The sequence below is a fragment of the Lethenteron reissneri genome, chromosome 19 (genome assembly GCF_015708825.2).
Source record: "Lethenteron reissneri isolate LAM-NWPU_2019-01 chromosome 19, ASM1570882v1, whole genome shotgun sequence".
Lineage (NCBI taxonomy): Eukaryota > Metazoa > Chordata > Hyperoartia > Petromyzontiformes > Petromyzontidae > Lethenteron > Lethenteron reissneri.
The window spans coordinates 11,097,485-11,110,947 of NC_083797.1; positions in this window are offsets into that span (position 1 = coordinate 11,097,485).

The following is a 13,463-nucleotide window of genomic DNA, read 5'->3' on the forward strand; positions in this document are numbered from 1 at the left end:
TGGTTGATTACGTTCTTCCAAAGATTGCTAAATTTGAGAAAGAGACCAAACGCAGACACGGAGATACACAGACAGACACACAGGCAGAGAGAGAGACAACACAGAGACACACAGAGACACACAGAGAGAGACACACACATCGACACACTACCGATCCACACAATACATAAACTAGTTTTTATTTTACTAAGTCAGGCCCACTGAGCTTTTTTTTTTCAGAATCCACTTGGCCACACATGACAGCTCTACAAAGTGGCCCATCATGTGGACATGCATCGCAACCAAATACTCTAAACGCACGTTTCTACATGTGGAGAGAAACCCCGGAGGAACCGGAGAAAAATCGACGGAACAATACAGACGTCAGGGTCAGGATCAAACCCATAAGCGGGGCCATCCATTTAGTAGGTACGCAAAAATCTGTCAAAACTTGACCCCGCCCGCCCTCCCTGTATGGACGTTTTACACCCCCCCCCCCCCACTCCTGCGTACGTCCTATAGAACGGCCGATATTTAATTCACGCAGAAACGATCAAGGATGAATAATATTAACGCCGGACTATCGAACTCATTTGAAGGCCAAAGTAGACAAATTCCTATCGAGGCTTAACATGCGGTTGGGGCAAGTGCTGTTGCGAGAACATATGAAGGCTGGAACGGCACACGGGTGGGTGGCCACAACCACGCCCGGCCGCCTTTGTCTCCCCAGTGGCGATGTTTAAACAGCGCACCCAGGTACTCGTTTGAGGCTGAGTAGATCTAGGTGGGGCCCCTCACTGCTGTTGGCCGTGAGCGGGAATCGAACTCGGGTGGTCGGGGGTCGGAGCACCACGGCTCCCCGCACAGATGCAAGCCCACGCACACATAAACAAAGACAAAGATCCCTCGTGTAGCCCTAACAGACTGTAGGGGCAAGTGCTGTTAGCGAGCACCTATGAAGGCCGGAACGGCACACGAAGGGGTGGGTGGCCAACGCCACCCTCGGTCGCCTTTGTCATATCAGTGCTGATATGCACACACCGCACCAGGTACTCATTTGAGGCTGAGTCGACCTAGGGGAGGCCGGGGACCGGTTCAGATAATCGTCACGAACCCGGGTCACCGGGTTCATAGCGCAGCGTGCTAACCGCGACACCACCACTCCCCACATACATACACACACACACTCTTTCACATACATACATACACACTCTTTCACATACATACATACACACATGCGCATACATTCCAGCACGCACGCAGCACACAGACGCACACACTCTTACGCACACACGCATACTTCATCATCCGCAAACTCTCATGCGCGCACACAGACACAGAGACAAAGACCCCCCGTATAGCCTTAACAGAAGGGGCAAGTGCTGTTAGCGAGCACATATTAAATCTGGCACGGCGCCACGAAATGCTGTGGCCAGCACCACGCCCGGCCAACTTTTCCTCCTCTGTGCCAACTTTTTTTTTACGCACGACATCGGGCTGAGTAAACCTAGAGGAGGGCCCTGCACACATTCTGATACTACTCGCCACCTATGCTAGCCCTGGCCTGGAATCGAACTCAGGTTTGCAAGTGCACACGATCGTACACTCCACGCATGCATACTCAGGTAGGAACACGTATGCGCTAATCACTCATCCATACGGACACTTACAACATATAGACGCCATCTCTCAGGTACGCTTTAATACTGGCATGCAGTTTAATGCGCACAAACACAACCCTCTCGAACATAAACGCAGACACACTCGATCGCACACAAAGACAAATATCCCTCGTCATAGCCTTAGCAGACTGCTGGGGCAAGTGCTGTTAGCGAGCACCTATGAAGGCCGGCGCGGTACGCGAGGGGGTGGGTGGCCAGCGCCACGCCCGACCACCTTTGTCTCCCCAAGTGGCGATGTTTACACACCGCACCTGGTACTCATTTATCTGAGTTGACCTAAGGGAGGCCCAGCATCGTTCTCAGATAAATCGTCTATCACGCGTACACCCACAGACACGCACTCCATCTCGCACGCATACGTACACCAAGACAAAGATGCCCCTTATAGCCTTAACATACTCTTTGGGGCAAGTGCTGTTCGCGAGCACCTATGAAGGTCGGCACGGTACACGAGGGGGTGGAGTGGCCAGCGCCACGACCGGCCGCCTTTGTCTCCCTAAGTGGCGATGTTTACACCCCGAACCAGGTACTTATTTGAGGCTAAGTCGACCTAGGGGAGGCCCAGGACCGGTTCAGATAATCGTCACCGTGGTGTTGGACGTGAGCGGGATTCGAACTCGGGACTCCAGGTTCGTAGCGCAGCAGCACAGCGCTAACCACTGCACCACCGCTCCTGACACACAAACAAACGTACAGATCATAGGGGTCGACCATAAATGACGTCACGCGATTTTGGACGATTTTTGACTCGCCCCTCCCCTCGTCACACATCGTCACAAATGTCTAACCCCCCCCCCCCCAGGTGCGTGACGTCATTTATGGACGGCCCCATAACAGACTGTTGGAGCAAGTGCTGTTGTCGAGCACCTATTAAGGTTGGGCACGGCCAACGCCACCCTCGGTCGCCTTTGTCATATCAGTGCTGATATGCACACACCGCACTCGGTAGCCAGTTTTCAGTTTTTCAGTTTCATTTACTAGGTGTAGCCCTGTGAGCCATTCGGCTCTTGAATCGGGTGCAACCGCAACAAACAAAAGACAAAAACATGAACAAGAAAACATCTTAAAGTGACTATGTGACTAAGTTCAAACAGAAAATCCAGGAAAAGACAGCAACATATTGCAGAAAAAGCACCGTACACCAACGCTGTGCGCAAAAATCCCAGTGGGATGCAAGTCAAACAACAACAATAACTTCTAAATTTGAAGCTTTTGTGACTGCAAAGATTCATACGCTTAGGTTTTTTGTCCGGTAAAGTCACGTAGGTAAAAATAAATAAAAATAATATAAATAATCGATTATTTATTATTTCTATTAATATTAATATAATTTTATTATTTCTTTTTCTTTTTTACCTACGTGACTTTACCGGAAAAAAAACCTAAGAGTAACAACAACAACAACCACACGACAACTTCGATTAAGGCCATCAGTCTAACTCCGTACTACAAAAAACAAACATGGTCATTCAAGGTTGAGTCAACCTAGGGGAAGCCCAAGATCGGTTCAAATATTCGCCACTGGCAATGTTCGTGAGCGGGAATCGAACTCGAGTTCACCAGGTTCGTAGGCCATCCGCTAACCACTGCGCCACCGCTCCGCTAACATACACCCTCTCTCGCTCGCTCACACTCACCCCGTGACGCATGCACACACACTCTAATGAGACACGTGCACAAGACAAAGATCTTCTGTATAATCTTTAACAGGCTGTTGGGGGGCGGGGGGGGCAAGTGCTTTTAGCGAGCATCTATTAAGAACGATACAACAGCACGGGGTGGTGGTGATGATGGTGGTGGTGGTGGTGGTAAGGGCGGACGGCTCCATTGTCCATCCGCCTTATACACCCCACACGAGGTACGCGTTTAAGGGGCCGTCCATAAATGACGTCACGCGATTTTGGACGATTTTTTACCCCCCCCCCTCCTCGTCACACCTCAGACCCACCCCCTCAAATATGACGTCACAAAGCTCTGCCCCCCCCCCCCAAAAAAAATATAAAATATGCTTCAAATCGCTTTAAATTATTGTCATTGTAGTGCGTATTTAATGTGCCGCTGCACTCTGATGTTGTAGGACAACACATTTATTAAAAAGTCTATTTAATAATTTTAATTGTTTATTTAAAGTTGCGCATTTTGATGTGAGGTCACATTTCTCACCCCCCCCCCCCCTCGTCACACATCGTCACAAATGTCTGACCCCCCCCCCCCCCAGGTGCCTGACGTCATTTATGGACGGCCCCTAAGGCTGAGTCGACCCTAGGGGAAAGCGTTACTACAGCCCACCACAACACACCGATTAGACTATCCTTTATTTAACCATGTGAGGTCATATCGAGATCTGTTTGTTCGTAACTGAGACACAGCACACAAGCAGGGTATTAACATATAATGAAGAAAAACACTTTTATTTTACCAGGTAATGCCCACTGAGTTATGTAACTCTCTTTCAGAAGCGACCTGGCCTCACAAATGATAGCTCAACGAAGTGGCTTGTCACGTGTGAAAATTTATAGTAAAATACTCTAAACGCACGTTTACAAATATGTATGGAAAAACCCGGAGGACCCGGAGAAAAATCCACGCGACCACGGGAAGAGAGAGACACGCAAACTCCAAATATACAGCAAATATACAGCAGGCTTCAGGGTCGGGATCGAACCCATCGCGACCTCCTGTATACCAGGCGAGGTAGTTAACATATCGCCACCGTGACCTCCTCATAACTGGTAGTTACAATTGTGAACTCACAATTACACAGACACACACTCGTACATATACCTACTCAAATTCTGTACTCACACTGCACTCACGCGTTCAACCTCCGAGGCACTGACGCATACAAATGCACGTCCACATCTACACACACGCAGATGGTGAACAAAGATACGAGTCCCAGTGTAGGCTCAACAGACCTTTTTGGGCAAGTGCTGTTAGCAAGCACCTATTACGACGGATATGTGGTGTGACCAGCACCACATACGGCCGCTTTTGTCTCTCCATTAGTACGATTGAACACGACCGCAACAAGACCGCTGACCGGGTTTGTCACCATAATCATATGCTTGCTAAAAGTGTCACACATAGCACACACGCTCAGTACAAAGACACAGATCCCCGTAGAGCATTAACATACTGTTGGGGCACGTGCTGTAAGCGAGCACCTATGAAGGCCGGCACGGTACACGAAGGCAGTTTGTGGGCAAGCGCCACGCCCGGTCGCCTCTGTCTACCGATTTTAACACACTGCAGCAGGTACTCATTTGAGGCTGAGTCGCCCTAGGGGGAGGTGCAGGATCGATTTAAATCATTGTCACCGGTGATTGGTCACTACGCTACCGTGGGGAGGCGTCATAGACGCCTCATGGCAAAACCCCATTTGGGCGGAGCCAGACTCTACCGCCCACTGAGGTTGGCCACGTGGAATGTCCGAACACTCACTGTGGAGGAGAGGCTTCCGCTCCTTTGTCGGGAGCTGGACCCGTACCACGTGAACCTCTGTGGTATACAGGAGGTCCGGTGGACGGGTTCTCTCTCCAGTTACCATGACAGTTCTCCACTCGGGGCAAGAAACTGGCAAACAACAGGGAGTGGCACTTCGTTCGGACAACAGAACGAAGGGGGCTATGGGAGCGTGGAGGTGAGGTGTGGGAAGCTGTGTGTCCAAGACTATTGTGGGCCTCCATCACCATGATGGTGGTGGTTTATGCTCCCACAGGAGATGAACATCAGTGGAGGGATGCAGGCATGGCTGATTAGTCAGATGCTTTCCATGACCTCATGTTCCAGGTGCTGGCCGAAGTGGCCCCTCGAGATAGCATATGCTTGGGTGACCTTAATGCCCGAGTCGGTCATAGATTAGAAGGCATGGGCCCGATCAGCTCAATAACAAAGATAGAAGGCTACGAGATTTCTGAGCAGCCCATGGGCGTGTAATCACCAGCATGCTGTTCCGACATTGGCACATTCATACAACATCGTGGATGCACGCCGGGTCCAAGCAAGAATATCTGATGGACTACATATTTACGGAACAGAAAATAGGGCCCACGTTCTTGACACCAGGACCTACCGTGGAGCTGATTTTCCTACTGACCATCGACATGGAGAAGTTTCTGTATCTGGGCAGTCTGTTTATGACCAGCTTCAATTTGGCAGCCGAAGTCTCACTCTGATTCAGTCGAGCGGCATTATCTTTTCATCAGCTGCGTGACCCTCTGTGGAAGCTACCTGGCCTGTCCCTCCATACAAAGCTCCAAGTCTTCTAGGCCACAGTTAGGCCCTCCCCTTTCGATGCTTGCGAAACGTGGATACTCTCTGAATGAACATCTAAGCCGGTTTGAAACATTCAGGCAAGCCTGCCCACGATCCATCCGGGGTATACCCAGACTGGATTGTGTGAGGAGTTCACAGATCCTTAAAAGATCTTGACCCAGTACCATCAGAGAGCTCCTTCCGACAAGCGAGGTTGCGTTGGCTGGGTTATGTAGCCTGAATGTCAAGCCACCGCATGCCCAATCAGCTTCCGTTTGGTCGGATAGATGGGGCTAAATGGGCGCGGCACGGGCTAGAGAAGAATTGGACTGATGTGGTACAGAAGTATGTGGAGCTGAGTGGACTTGTCGATGAACTGGTACCAGCAGTTGTCAAGATTGGTCTCTGTGGTGGAGGTTCGTGAAGGACGCTGCTGGGCAGTTGGAAGGCAGTCGCCCTCCAGCAACTACGGTGGGCAGAGGAGCGACGCTCACAACAACGAGTAGAGCGCCGGGCGGATAAAACGCAGAAAGTTGGCAGTGGGGAGCACAGTTGGTGCATCTGCCTGTCATCTCAGTCAGTCAACCTGGGTTTGTTCCGTAGCCTCCTGCCAGCGGGCCTTCGACACTTCACGTAGCCTCAAAGTGCACCTAGCATGGCACAAGCGCCGTGGTGACGTCACCACCTCTTAAGTGGTGAACGGCGGTTGTTGTTGTGTGTCTACGTGTGTGTGTCTACGTGTGTGTGTCGAGGCGTGTGTGTGTCGAGGCGTGTGTGCGTGCGTCAGCGCGTGATGGGGGGGAAGGGGTTCGAGTGGCGGGGTTTAGCGAGAGGGATGGAGAGAGAGAGAGCGGTGGGGGGTGGAAGGGGGTGAGAGTGGGAGGAGGAGGTGGTGGTGGTGGTGGCTGAGAGAGGGAGCAGTGTGTGTGGGTTATACCGGGGAAGGGAAATGGGAGGGGATGGTGTGTGTGTGGGGGGGGCGATCGGCCTTCCACTGTGTGGCTGAGTTATTGAGGCACGCATGCACGCACACCCCCAGTGTGGTCAATAGTGCGCACACGCGCGGGCACATGCATGCGGCTCACACGCACGCATGAGCAACCCAGCCGTCAACACACACACACATACACGTTGTGCAAACAATGCATTTAAACTGACGCGTGTGCACACACACACACACACACGAATGTGCGTGTGTGTGTGTGCACACGTGTGGGGGAGCGGTAGCGTAGCGGTTAGAGCGGCGCGCTTCGAATCCGAACCGTTCCCGGACGATTATTCGAACCGGTTCTGGGCCTCCCCTAGGTCGACTCAGCCTCTCAAATGAGTACCTGGTGCGGTGTGTAAAACATCGGCACCGGCGAGACAAAGGCGGTCGGGCGTGGTGCTGGCCACCCACCCACCCTGGCGTGTGCCTTCGTAGGAGCTCGCTAACAGCACTTGCCCCAACAGTCTGTTAAATACTATATGGGAGGCGGAGGGGTCTTTGTTTTCTGTGTACACGCACGCAATGATGATCGCTGTGCATTGCACGTCCACCCATGCGGACAGATGTGCGCGCACACACGCGTGTGTGTCTGCGTGAATTTACGCATTCGTAAAGCGTGAACAAAGACAAAGATCCCCCGTGTAGCCTACAGCACACTCCTGGGACAAGTGCTATGGCACCGAGCCACCTATGAAGGCTGGAGCAGCGCATGAATGGGCGTGGGGGGGGGGGGTACCCCCCCACGTCCGGCCGCCTTTGTCTCTCTTTGCACGCTGCACAGGGCGATCGACTAATGGCGAGTGCACCTCGTGGAAAAGCGTCAACACAAACACACTGTGAACACGTGTTGGCCATTATCCTTTATTTAACCACGTGAGATCACATCGAGATGGGTGTGTTGTTGTTGTTGTTTAACTCGGAGCTCACACGCGCCACAAGTTGTAAACAATTGCTACTGCCGTAATCGTGAATGCACGGACACAATTGGTGTGTACGCATAATTATCTGATGAACCGGTCCTACGCCTCTCCTAGGTCAACTCAGCCTCAAGCGAGTACAAGGGTGAGACAAAGGCGGTCGGGGGGTGGTTCTGGCCACACCGACCCCCTCGTGTGTGCCATGCCAGCCGTCATAGGTGCATGCTAACAACAACACTTGTACGATAAGGCTATGGGGGGGGGGGGGGGGTCTTTGTCACGAACAATAACTAGCGACAATGTAAGCCGGTCCTGGGCCTCCCCTAGGTCGACACAGCCTTAAATGAGCACTTTGCGCGGTGCGGTAAAAAAACAAAAACGCCAAATGGGTAGAGAAAGACAAAGGCGGCCGGGCGTGGTTGTCGGCTACCAACCCCGGGCCTCGCGTGCAGTGGCTGCTGAAACGTCGCTGTGCCCAGTCTGCAGGGCGGGGCGGTGGGGGCGGTCTCTTTGTCTTTGTAACACGAACTAAGTACGTGCCGCACAAGTGCAACGCGAAGTCACGGACGCGCTCGCACGCACGTAGACATCACGCACGCGCGGACGCGCGGAAACACGCACGCGCGGACGCACGCGCACGCACGCGGACACACACGCGGACACGCACATACGCACGCGCGGACGCACGCGCACGCACGCGCGTAGCGCTGACACACACGCGGACACACGTGGACACACGCGGACACACATACATGTACACACATACACACACACGCGGACACATACACAGACACACACGCAGACACACACACGCGGACACACACGCGAACACACACACACACGGACACACACGCGGACACACACACACACGGACACATACACACACGCGGACACACACACATACACACACACGCGGACACATACATACACACACACGCGGACACACACACACATACACACACGCGCGGACACACACACATACACACGCGGACACACACACGCGCGCGCTGACACGCACGCACACACACGCGCGCGTGCGTGCGAACGCCCACGCGCAGCCACGCACGCACGCACACTGCTGCCCCAAACACCCTGTGCGCACACACGTGCACACACACTTCACACACACAAGATAAAGATCCCCCCCCCCTCTTCCCCTACCCCCCAGTATCGCCTTTAATAGACTGTTGGGGCGAGTGCTGTTAGCGAGCGCCTAGGGGTGGGTGACCAGCACCACACCCGGCCGCCTTTGTCTCCCCAGTTCTTATGGGGTTTTTTTCACACCCACGTTGACGTTACACGCACAAAGCGCGCCCTCGTCACACACACACCACACACACACTACACCTACACACACTACACACACACTACACACACACTAATACTACACACACACATACTACACACACACACATACTACACACACACACATACTACACACACACACATACTACACACACACACTACACACACACACACCACACACACACTAGTACTACACACACACACTACACACACACACTACACACCACACACACCACACACACACATACTACACACACACACACTACACACACACACACTACACACACACACACCTATCCAAACACACGCTGTCTGGGTAGAACACACAACAAGACAAAGACGCTACCCCCCCGTGTAGCCTCAACAGACTGCTGGGGCAAGTGCTGTTAGCGAGCACCTATGAAGGTCGACACGGCACACGGTGGGGGGGAGGGGGCAGCACCACGCCCGGCCGCCTTTGTCTCCCCAGTGGCAATGTTTACACATCGCACCAAGTACTCATTTGAGGCTGAGTCGACCTAGGGGAGGCCCAGGACCGGTTCAAAAAATCGTTACTGGGAGTTAGCCGTGAGCGGGAATCGAACCCGGGTTGCCAGGTTCGTTGCGCAGCGCGCTAACCACTACACCACCGCTCGCGACGCACACACACACTCATCGACATACACACACTACAACACACACACCAACACACACTCACCGACACACACACACTCACCGACTCACACACACTCACCGACATACACACACTACAACACACACTCACCGACACACACACACTCACCGACTCACACACACTCACCGACATACACACACTACAACACACACACCAACACACACTCACCGACACACACACACTCACCGACACACTCTCACCCACCGACATATACACTCTACAACACACACACACCAACACACACCAACACACACACTCACCGACATACACACTCTACAACACACACACACCAACACACTCACCGACACAACACACACTCACATGCATACACACTCACCGACATACACACACACCAACACATACACACCAACACACACACCAACACACACACTCACCAACATACACACTCTACAACACACACACCGACACACACACTCTACAACACATACACACACCAACACACACACACCGACATACACACTCTACAACACACTCACCGACATACACACTCTACAACACACACACCGACATACACACTCTACAACACACACACTCACCGACATACACACCCTCACCGATATACACACACACCAACACACACACACACCAACACACACACTCACCGACATACACACTCTACAACACACTCACCGACATACACACTCTACAACACAACACACACACCAACACATACACACCAACACACTCACCGACACACACACACTCACAGACATACACACTCACCGACATACACACTCTACAACACACACACTCCAACACACACTCACCGACATACACACTCAACAACACACACCTAACAAAACACGCGCTTGTGCATACTACTCTCGTGACAGGCGACTCGGGGTTGACCCGTGTAGCCACAAGCACACGACTGTTGGGGCAAGGCGCTGTTAGCCGCCACCGCTCAGCCGCCTTTGTCTCCCCAGTGCTGATGTACAAAAGCCTCCACCCCCAGGTAATCATTTAACGCGATGTCGACCCATGGGGGGAGGTTACAGGACCCGCTGAGACACCAAAAAGCACACGCACACATACAGTAACCCAGGATTTTTTTTTAAATTTGCGCGTGTATATTTTCCCCCACCGGATTGAAGACTTGAAAAATAAATTACGCACCCGGCACACCACATCCAGTCGACCTGACCCCCCCCCCCGACCTCTCGCTATGGCTACGAACAAGAATCACGTCCCCCCCACCCCAGCTCCCAGTCTCCCAGCGAGCCGGAGAATATTGAGTGAGAAATGAAGCCCCCGGCACAACAAAGACGTGACAGGATGTCGGGGCAAAGTGCTGTTAGCGAGCACCTATGAACACAGCGAAGCGCACGGATGCGTTACGTACAAACACTGCCACGCACACACGCGCACACACGCGCACACACACAATTTACACACCCTTACCGAATCACTCACTACTGTATTGGCAACACACACACATTACACACACACATATACATTAAAAACACACACACACAAAGACAGAGATGGCACGTATAGCCTTAGCAGACACTTGGGGCAAGTGCTGTTAGCGAGCACCTATGAAGGCCGGAACGGTACACGAGGGGGTGGGTGGCCAGCCCCATGCCCGACCGCCTTTGTCTCCCCAGTGGCGATGTTTACACACCGCACCACTTCCTCATTTGAGGCTGAGTCAACCTAGGCGATGCCCGGGACCGGTTCAGATGATCGTCACTGGTGTTGGCCGTGAGCGGGAATCGAACCCGGGTCGCCGGGTTCATAGCGCAGCACAGCGCTGACCGCTACACCACCGCTCCCCCACTATGACACACACACAGACACACACGCACACAGACACACACACAGACACACATACACACACGCACACAGACACGCGTGTGTGCCCATGGACCTACCCAAACACTGGCACGCAATAACACACACGGGGTAAAAATACACACACACACACAACCCGTGCTCAAATACACTTAGTGCGAACTCGTGACCACACACACGCATGGACACACGCACGCGATTACGCACCATACACACACACACACTGTCTTGTGACAACACACACTGACAGGAACAACACACACACACACTGGTAGTGAACACACACACACTGGTAGTGAACACACACACACTGATAGTGAACACACACACACTGGTAGTGAACTACTCACACACACTGATAGTGAACACACACTGATAGTGAACACACACACACACACTGATAGTAAACACACACACACACACTGATAGTAAACACACACACACACTGGTAGTGAACACACACACACACTGGTAGTTAACACACACACACTGATAGTGAACACACACACACTGATAGTGAACACACACTGGTAGTGAACACACACACACACTGGTAGTGAACACACACACACTGATAGTGAACACACACACACACACTGGTAGTGAACACACACACACACTGATAGTGAACACACTCACACACTGGTAGTGAACTACACACACACACTGATAGTGAACACACACACACACACTGGTAGTGAACACACACACACTGATAGTGAACACACACACACTGGTAGTGAACTACACACACACACTGATAGTGAACACACACACACACTGATAGTGAACACACACACTGGTAGTGAACACACACACACTGATAGTGAACACACACACTGGTAGTGAACACACACACACTGATAGTGAACACACACACACACACACTGATAGTGAACTACACACACACACACTGGTAGTGAACACACACACACTGATAGTGAACACACACACTGGTAGTGAACACACACACACACACTGATAGAGAACACACACACACACACTGATAGTGAACTACACACACACACTGGTAGTGAACACACACACACACTGGTAGTGAACACACACACACACTGATAGTGAACTACACACACACACTGGTAGTGAACACACACACACACTGGTAGTGAACTACACACACACACTGGTAGTGAACACACACACACACTGATATTGAACTACACACACACACTGATAGTGAACACACACACACTGATAGTGAACTACACACACACACACTGGTAGTGAACACACACACACACTGGTAGTGAACACACACACACTGATAGTGAACACACACACTGGTAGTGAACACACACACACTGATAGTGAACACACACACTGGTAGTGAACACACACACACACTGATAGTGAACACACACACACACTGATAGTGAACTACACACACACACTGGTAGTGAACACACACACACACTGGTAGTGAACTACACACACACACTGGTAGTGAACTATACACACACACTGGTAGTGAACTACACACACACACTGGTAGTGAACACACACACACACTGGTAGTTAACTACACACACACACTGGTAGTGAACTACACACACACACTGATAGTGAACTATACACACACACTGATAGTGAACTACACACACACACTGATAGTGAACTACACACACACACTGATAGTGAACTACACACACACACTGATAGTGAACTACACACACACACTGATAGTGAACTACACACTGGTAGTGAACTACACACACACACTGGTAGTGAACTACACACACACACTGATAGTGAACTACACACACACACTGATAGTGAACTACACACACACACTGATAGTGAACTACACACACACACTGATAGTGAAC